This window comes from Notamacropus eugenii, chromosome 6 (assembly GCF_028372415.1).
Source record: "Notamacropus eugenii isolate mMacEug1 chromosome 6, mMacEug1.pri_v2, whole genome shotgun sequence".
NCBI classification, from domain to species: domain Eukaryota; kingdom Metazoa; phylum Chordata; class Mammalia; order Diprotodontia; family Macropodidae; genus Notamacropus; species Notamacropus eugenii.
The window spans coordinates 202,536,619-202,547,654 of record NC_092877.1 but is presented as its reverse complement, the minus strand read 5'-3'; the positions used below and the strand labels follow the sequence as shown (position 1 = coordinate 202,547,654).

At 38.7% G+C, this 11,036-nt stretch overlaps 1 pseudogene; it reads right to left on the bottom strand.

Moving 5' to 3' along the window:
• Positions 1 to 4,819: 4,819 nt before the first annotated feature.
• On the bottom strand, positions 4,820 to 6,331 carry LOC140511187 (eukaryotic translation initiation factor 3 subunit F-like; annotated as a pseudogene).
• Between the last annotated feature and the right edge of the window lie 4,705 nt (positions 6,332 to 11,036).

Genomic DNA, 11,036 nt, shown 5'->3' with positions numbered 1-11,036 from the left:
TTGTTGTCTTCTCCATTAGATAGCCAGCTTGAGGGCAGATACTGTCTTTCTCCTCTTTTTTGTATCCCCTTTACTCACTACAATACCTAGCATGTAGTAAGGACTTAATAAAAGTTGATTGATTAACCGATACTAGTTGGAAAACTAACTACTTGACTTTCATTTTCATTATGGGCTTCTGAATGGAAAATCCAATGTCTGCAGGATGTATTCCCTCTTGATCTAGAGATCCATGAAAAGTCAAAGTAGACCCAGTCCCAGTGCCATTTCCAATATGTTGCCTTTCTCAGATCTTACCAATGCAATTTGACTAGCTCTCGTTTTTGACTCCAGCACATTCTATCTTGCATCATATTTATTCTATAATTTGTACTCTCCACAAAAATTGTTTGTTCTTTGAGGGTAAGGACTGCCATTTTTTTTTAAATCTTCATATCCCCAGTACCTGACATAAGGCCTGGAGAATTAGCATGTGTGTGATGATGTCAATGATAACAATATTTGTATGGTGCTTACTATATGCCAGGCACTGCACTCTCTTACTTTTATTATCTCATTTGATCATCACAACAACCCTGGGAAACAGAATTTGACTTTTGCATTTACTGCCCTGTCTGGATTCAATGCTGGGGAACAAAATGCCCCTCCCAGCATCAGTTCATGTCTTCTAAATTCACCTCCATGCTGCTAACACAAGCCTTAAGTGATACCATCTGTCACAGCACCCCCTCCTCTCTGATTAGAAGACTGGAGGTCAGAGCAGCAAACTCCTCCTAACGCCTTTCTTTATAGAGGGCAGAAACTGGATTCAGTTCACTCCTCTTTGTATCTGCTGCCTTGCTTGTTTTTAAATCCATGAAACAAAATGCCCCCATGGAAAGCACCCCTCAGTGTGGGAAAGGAGTGGGCCTTTTCTTACCTCCTTTTGTATATTGTCTCCCTTTTCAGTTTGTAAAGCTTCTTGAGGTCAGGGATTGTTTTTTTTATCAATTGTATCCCCAGTTCTCATTACAGTGCCTGGTGTATAGTAGGCATTTAGTAAATGTATATTGGCTTAGATTTATTGGATTTTGCAGATGTGAAAAACGAGGTAAGCAGAGATTAAGCGATTTGCCCAGGGTCATGCAGCTACTAATGTCTGAGACCAAACCTGAACTTGGGTCTTCCTTAGTAAATGCTTCTTGAAAGACAGATCTGGAGGCAGCATAGTTGATTGGAAAGAGCACTGGTTCTGTAATCAGAAAACCATCAGTCACTGATTCATAACTACCTGTGTTACTTTGATTACTATAGTTGTTTGTCCTTTCTTCTCTAAGAGGACCAATGACATCAGAATGGTGATGGCTTGACTTGCACGTAAATTGGGTTTAAGTGAGGCAGGACTGTGCAGAGTCACCAGCCTCACTCTGTCATGTGACTTCAGTGTCAAAATATAGATCAGGATGACTGGAGATGGCTCTGGATGCAATGGAAGACCTTGGCCTTTTTAAGCTAAGGTCTTTCCCAGATTTCAGTTTGTCTGAGGTAATGTTCTTTCAGTGATTAAGACTAGGCAAGAAATGAGTAAAAAAAAAAACCATTCTTGGAAGTAAACACCCTCAGGCCTTCTGTCCAAAACAGAAACAATAGCTATTTATACTGACTCTGAGCCATCAAAGCCCAAACAATGACTAAACTAGACTTGGGTTGGGAGCTATTGTTCGTCAATCAGTGAGAGCCAGAGTGATTTGGTTTTAAAACTTGGTCAAGTAGCTCCATATGAATTACAATGAGTTTTATGAAAGCCTGGCCTTTCAATTCTGTATTTCAAGAAATCATAAATGAACTACATGGGACAAAAGAGCTAATTGCCCAAGTTTTGTTTTGTTTTGTTTTGTTTTTTTAATGATAGAATAAATGAGAAATGAAGAGAAAAGAAAAAGAACTCTAACCTGTAAACTCCAAGATATCTCATGAGGTTTCAGTGATCAAAATTTATATTTCTTTGGGCAGACCACCCCCAGGTGAGAGTATGATTCCATATGTATGTAGAGGGAGAGGAGAGAAAGAAGGGATATAGGGAGAGGAAGGAAGGAAGGAAGGAAGGAAGGAAGGAAGGAAGGAAGGAAGGAAGGAAGGAAGGAAGGAAGGAAGGAAGGAAGGAAGGAAGGAAGGAGAAAGGGAGGGCAGCAGCACTGCTCAACTGGGACTTCCCAATTGGGTCACAGCTACTACTACTCATAAATTGTTATTGCCCTTTGTTCTCAAAGAGGACCAATGCCATCAGAATAGTGATGTCTTGACTTGCAAGTGAATTGATTTAACTGAGGCAAGATTTAAGTCACCAGTCTCACTCTCTTCTTCATATCTATCTGCATTCAGTGTCAAGGTATAGATGAGAATGACTAGAGATGGCTGTGGATGCAATGGCAGACCTTGGCCTTTTAAGCTAAGGTCTTTCAAAGTCTCAGTTTCTTCATATGTAAAATAAGATGGTTAGATTAGGTGTTCTCTGTGGCCCCCTCAAACTTTACGAGACCTTAGAAACCATCTAGTCCAATCCTATATTTCACTGATAAAGACAAAAAGGAGATTAAATAATAACCCAAGGTTTTATAAGTCATAAATACCAAAAGTGAAGGCAGGTGCTCTGATTCCAACTGTATTGTCCTATCTGCTAAATCTCACTGCCTCTTCTTCTTAACACCTACCTAAGTTTAAGGGCCATTTGTTTTCAAATGTCCTAAGACAGAGGTCAAATAAATGTGATTTGCTTTACTTTACATAAAAGATGTGATCTTAAAAATTCATGAATTTTTAGTAAATTGAATTCCCACTACCCATTGGCTTACATTGCAATTTCAGAGGTCCTTTACAAAGAGAGTTGTAACTGAAAGGAACCTTACCTGAAGGCCATCCTGTACCTGAATTTTACAACATTTTTCACTCATCTGTTGGAAGAATCCTAACCCTTTAATGTTTTCTTCCTTTTGTTGAAAGAATTTATATGAATTAGCGATATCTCACCCATCAAAAATCTTTCAGCTAATATTATCACAGTTAAAAAGCCTCTCTGTCTGAACTTCTCAATTATATACAGAGGATTGTATATAATACGTCTTACATATACATGTATATATAACACATGTAAGTTACATATGAGAATGTATATATATGATGTATATGTGTTAAAATATAGCGATAACTGGACCTGTGTACATGTATGTGTATATATAACATGTATATGCTACCTATGAGAGAGAAAACTTGTGTATATATGTATGTATGTATTGTATGTGTATTATACCATAGGGATTACAACTGGATTTGGGATTCTTTTTGTATAAGAACCTCTCCAGCTTTCTCTTTTCTTTCTCCCAATATAAGTTGGCACTTTCTCTTCAATTTATATTCTTAGGAAATTGCCTAGAACCCCAAAAGTTAAGTTACTTATCCAGGGTCACACAGTCAGTATGTCAGAAGCAGGACTTTAACACAGATTCTTCCTTGTTCTGAGACCAGATTTCTAGTCACTTCCCATGCTGATTCAACAAATATATGAATATACATGTATATATTTAATTGGGGCACACCTACATGAGGCAGGAACCTCCCAGGTTAACTTAGAAGGATAGAAAAAGGAGATTCACTCTAGCTAAAGAAGGATGCCCACTTGAAAGAAGCCAGATAGAAGTTAATGAGTGAGCTCCTAGGGGATCAGAAAAAAAGTGAGCTACAATAAGGAACTGAAGTCAGAAATAGAAGCCAAGGGCTGATTAGGGCTGAACTAAACCTGCAAACTGAATTTTATACTTGTAATGAGGCTAGACTTTAAGGGAAAAAATCCCTTGTCATATTCTTTTTTTGCCAAACTATGTCAGATGATTTTTCTATAGGAAAACTAAAGTGATCAAAATAATTCCAATTATTCTGAATAACCAGAATGATTTTACAGTTTCAGGAGAGTGAAGGGAAGTACCAAGGGGAACAGAGAGCATTAATGTAACCTAAGCATTTGCTGCTTAATATAGCTCTGTGAGGCAAAGAAGAGAGCTCCTTGAGGACAAGGTCTTTGGAACTTTTTACCTTTGCATTTGAATGTGACTCAAACATATTTGTTATTTTGCTTCTATGTATGTATATACAAATATTTTTGTGGGGATAGAACAGACCTGTAATTTCTTCAGATTGGTGGTGTGCCAGGCTAGAATCAGAAAGACATTTTGCTGAGTTTGAATCTAGTCTCAGACACATAATAGCTCTGTAATCTCAGCTAAGTCACTTTACCCTGTTTGCCTTAGTTTCCTCATCTGTAAAATGAGCTGGAGAAGGAAATGACAAATCACTCCAATATATTCACCAAGAAAATTCCAAGTGGGATCATGAAGAATTAAACATGACTGAAAACAAGTGAACAAAAAAGATATAGAAATCCATTCTTGCAATGTAGATCAGTGTTTGAGAGTTGTTGTGGAAGATTAAGAAGTTTAAGGCACTTGCCTATGACTGCACAACTCGTATCTTCTGAGGCAGAATTTGATTTTTTATCCTACTGTCTGTGAGGGCAGCCTTCTATCCACTACATCACAGTGCCTTGCACATAGTGGACAATTAATAATTGTTTATTGAATGGAATTGCATTTGTTAAATCTAGGTTGTCTGAGGGTTTTTGTTTTACCCAGAGAGAAAAGGGATGTCTGTGGTTTATTTGCAGTTATAAACAGCTCATCTAAAGAAACAGGTAACAATCCACTTTCTTCTGCTCTATCCTATGAGTTGGGTCAAGAGAAGACCCACATCAAGTGGAGTTGGTGCTATAGCTATTGCTCATTGGGTTTCTTTATAGGCTCACAAGTTTCTCATTGATAGCAATTTGTGACTGGGTTAGGTTGGCAAGGTAAGTCTCCATCAGCAGGTCATTGACGTTGCTGTTTAGTGTAGTCTCAAAATACTAATCAGGCCCATCAAGAAGCAACCCACGAAATTGAGGGAATGTCCATTAATTGGGGAATGACTGAACAAGTTACAGAATATGAATGTAATGGAATACTATTGTGCTGTAAGAAATGATGAACAGGCAGACTTCAAAAAAATTGGAAAGACTTAAATGAACTGATACTGAGTGAAATAAGCAGAACCAGGAGAACATTATACACAGCAACAGACACAGTGTGTGAGAACTGTTTCTTCACAGCAATGCAAGGACCTAAAACAGTCCTAAAGGGCTCGATGCAAAATACCATTCACATCCAGAGAAAGAACTATGGAATATGAATGCAGAAGCAAGCAGATTATTTCACTTGTCTTATGCTTTGTTTTATTTTCATTTTTCTTATGGTTTCTACCATTCATTTTAATTCTTCTATACAATATGACTAATGTGAAAATGTATTTAATATGAATGTATGTGTAGGACCCATATAAAAGCACATGCCATCTTGGGGAGGGACACGGGAGGGAAAGGGAGAAAATTTAAAACTTATGAAAGTGATTGTTGAAAATAGAAAACAAATAATTTTAAAAAAAGAAATGACCTATGGTGTTGTGAGCTGACACTTATTCTTGGCATACTGTAACACTATACTTAGAGCCTCCTGTATTCTGGCTGATGCCCCACCAAATTGCTGCAGATCACTTGAAAGGCCGATCACAAGGTTGGGGCTGAAATATGTCTTCATAATCAGGTCAATTCTAATTTGCTCTGTATCATTAGTAGACATATTTCACTGACAGAGGAGTGAACATCACTTCCATCATTTTTCCAGGAACACTCATGGAAGCACTGACATAGACTTTGGTGCTCATTCATCTATTCTGGAGGCTAGTATCCCCAGTGAGGTGAATGGGGACATAGACTTCTCAGCTGCAGTACTCATGAATCAGCACCAGCATCTAGCGTTCTTTGATGTCATAGCCTGTGGCATAATGGACCAGAATAAGCTTACTAGTAGAGACATTTTTTGTATAATTCATACATACTTTTTGCAAATTCCACATCCATAGCAAACCTATTTTCAGATTCATTATGTGGCACTGAAAAGCAGTTGGTGACTTTTACTGAGTGTCATGTTCTGAGCAAAGTGCAGATGACTCAGTTCATGCCCTCTTTGCAATATTCACAGCTGTCCATGATGGAAGCAAAGATGATCAAGTGTAGCTGGACCATGTGGCTGCCGAGAGCCAAGGACAGGGCAGGGCCTGTGGCAACACCAGGGTCAGGGTATCCCAGGGAGGCACTGACACCAGGGTCTGGCCCTGGATCTCTGGCAGGATGCAGGGCAGACACTGAGGTTGAGGTTGGAGCCAAGGTCGAAGTCTGGGAGGACCCCAAAGCTGCTATCGAGGCCGCCATGTTGCTGAAGCATGAAAAACTGATTTGGGGATTCTTGAACGGGTAGTATACAGTCCTTTATGTCAGGATGGTCACTCTCACTTGGGGAGGATGATGCTATCAAGGCTGAGATGAAGTCTATACACACATTAACTAAGTAAAAGTTAGGGATAATAGCTGCATAGAAAGTGACTTAAGACACCTATTGTAGTGACCACAGAACCTGGTCAAGGAAAGTTACTGATAGCAAGGGTATCAAAGACCTTGCTCCACTGATAAAAATTTACAGAACTCTGAAAGCAAGCAAGACTGTTCCATTTTTTGATAGATCTAATTAGTATAAAATATTGCCCTACACTGAGCACATATCTTTTTCTCTACTTCTATATATAACGTCTGGAGCCACAGACCCTCCCTCCTCATTTCTGTATCCTAGCTTCCTGTGCTTCCTTTAGCTCTCAGCTGAAGCCTCACCTTTTATAAGAAAGCTTTCCCAGTCATCCTTAATCATCATGTCTTTCTCTCAGTTTATGCCCAATTTATCATGTATATATTCTGGTTGCACAGAATTATTTGCATGTTGGCTTCTCCATCACACTGAGAGCTCCTCGAGAGCAGAAGCTACTTTTAATCTTTCTTTGCATCCCCAGAATCTAGTACAATGCTTGGAATGAAGCAGATGCTTAGTAACTACTTGTTGACTGATACCTTATGCAATCTTGTCTACTTCTTCATTTCAATGAAGAAATTATATCATGCTGACTGAGGAATAATGCAAGTCCATGGCATCACTAGAGCCCACCTGGCCGACATTTCAGGATTCCAACTAGGTTTTCATAGCTAAAACAGTGGTCTCAATGCCCACTATATGCCCCACTATACATTGCACACATGGTCATTTCCTTTGAGAGATTCTGAAGCATTGTATTATCTCCTTTTTCATCTTTTTGAAGGGGTGTAGTTGGAAAATTCCTGGAATGGCAGCTTGGTGGTGCAGTGGATAGAGCACCAGTGCAGAAGTCAGGAGGACCTGAGTTCAAATCTCACCTCAGACACTTGACACTCACTAGTTGTGTGACCTTAGGCAAGTCACTTAATCCCAATTGCCTCATCCTGGGTCATCTCCAGTCATCCTGATGACTATCTGGTCACTGGATTCAGATGGCTCTGGAGGAGAAGAGAGGACGGTGACTCACACAGCCCTCCCTCACTCAAAACAAAGTCAAGTGCAAGTCATGTCATCATTTCTCTGATGGCATGGTCTTCTTCGGCAACGAAGGATGAGCACACGCACATGCACACACACACGCACACATGCATACACACGCACGTGCGCATGCACACACGCACGCACACACATGCACGCACACACGCACACATGCACACACACGCACACATGCACACACACGCATATGCGCACACACACACACGCACGCACGCACACACACACACACGCCTGGAACGACACTTACTATTTTTTGTATATTTAATATTCTATGGACAACTGCAAATCTGGATAAAATAATATTTTCTTAATTGAACAAAAATATTAGAGAAGGCATCTAGGTGGCTAAATACGGCCCTGGGCCTAGAATCAAGAAGATCTGAGTTCAGATGTAGGCTCAGACATCAGCTATGTGACCCTGTGCAAGTCACTTAACTTAATCCACTGAAGAAGTAAATGGCAAACCACTCCAGTATTTTTGTTCTTCTTGTTGTTTTAAATTGTATCTTTTTAAACTTAAATTTGAATACTAAAACTTAAATATGTGATAAGAAAAAAAAAACATTATAAACTTAAGTATTAAAACAAACATAAAATGAGAAAAGAAAACAAAAGTCATGTGCGTAGCAGAATGTAAGAAAGGATTCACAATATAGAGCAATAAATTTCCATTTCAAGGAAGCCTATAATAAATACTGCATATTGTGTTAAAGGCTAATCCGTCTTTTCTTTGCTTCCTTGGAGGTATTCTTTTGTTCTCTATACTTTTTTCTGTGTCCTTTTTTCCCTCCTTCCTCTCCTCTTCCCTCCCCCAGGCTGCAATTAAACCCAGATTTATTGATACACACATACACACACATTCACACACACATATGAACATATACTTTCCCTAAGAGATTATACTCTTAATCTTTGCTTATCTTTGTATTTGTGCATATCTCTTATTCCTTATCCCTCCTAACTCCTCTACTTTACTTCAACCCACTACCTGCCCTCTGATTACTTAACCTCTCCCCCTCAATTAACCCCTCCTTTGTCCTCTCCTTCCCACAAATCCAAACACCATTTTATATGCTCCTTTGACCTATTTCTTCACCCTCACCTCTAAAGAGCCCTCACTTATCCTCTCCCCATTCCTCCCCCCCTTAGCCTTGTATTTCTTTCTGAATTTTGAAGACTTCTATACTCTTCTAAATGTATATGTATTGTTCCCTCTTGAACCCATTCTGGATTAAAGTAGGTTTCTGGAATTACCAACCCTCCTCCCTCGTCTGATTCCTCTGTATATGTTCTTCCTGTCACAAATCATTCATATAAGATAATTATTCTTTCTAGCTGTTCCTGAATGGTTTTACTTTTAGTTCAGGTCTACTACCATCTTTCTTTTGAACTACCCAATTACCAATAACAGTCTTAGACATACCCTTTACATTTTACATACATAAAAAAATAAAGTCTTTCCTTTTTGGTCTTTGGTTTGTATCTCTTGGCTGTTGTATGTCAAATTTTCTATTAATTTCAGGGCATTTTTCTTTTTTTTCACAAAGTCTTGAAAGTACGGCAGTTCATTAAATATCCTTTTTTGTTTTTCCATTCAGCTTTATGCTTAGCTTTGCTAAGTATGAGATCTTTGGCCAGAAGCCCAATTTTTTTACTCGTTGATATACAGTGTTCCAAGACCTGCAATCTTTCAGTGCTGTCACTGGTACGCCTCTTATGATTCTAAGTACGGCATGGCAACATGAAAAATTGTTTTTTTCCTGTTGCTTGTAACATTTTAACCTTGAACTAGGGGTTTCTGCATTTGAGTATAATATTCCTAGGAGTTTTCCTACTAGTATCTCATTCAGGTGGTGATGAGTGCATTTTTTCTATTTCTACTTTTCCCTCTTGTAATATGTTAGGACAATTTTCTTTACTTATTTCTTGTGCTGTTGTATCAATATTCTTTTTTTTCAATCATACCTTTAAGGTAATATGATTATTCTTATATTTTCTCTTCTTGATCTGTTTTCCAGATTAGTTGTTTAAAATGTTTTCCATTGTCTTCTATTTTTTTTTCATTTTTTTAAATTTCGTTTTATTACTTCTTAGCCTCATGTCTTTGCTGGATTCCTTTTGCCCAATTCTCATGTTTTTTCTTCCTTCCTTCCTTCCTTCCTTCCTTCCTTCCTTCCTTCCTTCCTTCCTTCCTTCCTTCCTTCCTTCCTTCCTTCCTTTCTTCTTTCTTTCCTTCTTTCCTTTTTTATTTTTTATTTAACTTTTAACATTCATTTTTGAAAAATTTTGGGTTCCAAATTTTCTCCCCTTTTGTCCCCTCCCCTCACCCCAAAACACTGAGCACTCTAATAGCCCCCATTACCAGTCTGCCCTCTCTTCTATCATCCCTTTGCCCTTGTCTCCATCTTCTCTTTTGTCCTGTAGGGCCAAATAACTTTCTATACCCCTTTACCTGTATTTCTTGTTTCCTAGTAGCAAGAACAGTACTAGACAGTTGTTCCTAAAACTTTGAGTTCCAACTTCTCTTCCTCCCTCCCTCCCCACCCCTTCCCTTTGGAAGGCAAGCAATTCAATATAGGTCATATCTGTGTAGTTTTGCAAATGACTTCCATAATAGTCATGTTGTATAAGACTAACTGTAATTCTCTCCATCCTATCCTGTCCCCCATTACTTCTATTCTCTCTTTTGATCCTGTCCCTCCCCATGAGTGTTGACCTCAAATTTCTCCCTCCTCCCCATGCCCTCCCTTCCATCATCCCCCCACCCTGCTTATCCCCTTATCCTCACTTTTCTGTATTGTAAGATAGGTTTTCATACCAAAATGAGTGAGTATTTTATTCCTTCCTTTAGTGGAATGTGATGAGAGTAAACTTCATGTTTTTCTCTCACCTCCCCTCTTTTTCCCTCCACTAAAAAGTCTTTTGCCTGCCTCTTTTATGAGAGATAATTTGCCCCATTCCATTTCTCCCTTTCTCCTCCCAATATATTTCTCTCTCACCGCTTAATTTCATTTTTTTAAGATATGATCCCATCCTATTCAATGCACTCTGTGCTGTGTGTGTGTGTGTGTGTGTGTGTAATCCCACCCACTACCCAGATACTGAAAAGTTTCAAGAGTTACTAATATTGTCTTTCCATGTAGGGATGTAAACAGTTCAACTTTTATAAGTCCCTTATGACTTTTCTTTGCTGTTTACCTTTTCATGCTTCTCTTCATTCTTGTGTTTGAAAGTCAAATATTCTTTTCAGCTCTGGTCTTTTCATCAAGAATGCTTGAAAATCCTCTATTTCATTGAAAGACCAATTTTTCCCCTGAAGTATTATACTTAGTTTTGCTGGGTAGGTGATTCTTGGTTTTAGTCCTAGTTCCTTTGACTTCTGGAATATCCTATTCCACGCCCTTCGATCCCTTAATGTAGAAGCTGCTAGATCTTGTGTTATCCTGATTGTATTTCCACAGTACTTGAATTGTTTCTTTCTAGCTGCTTGCAATATTTTCT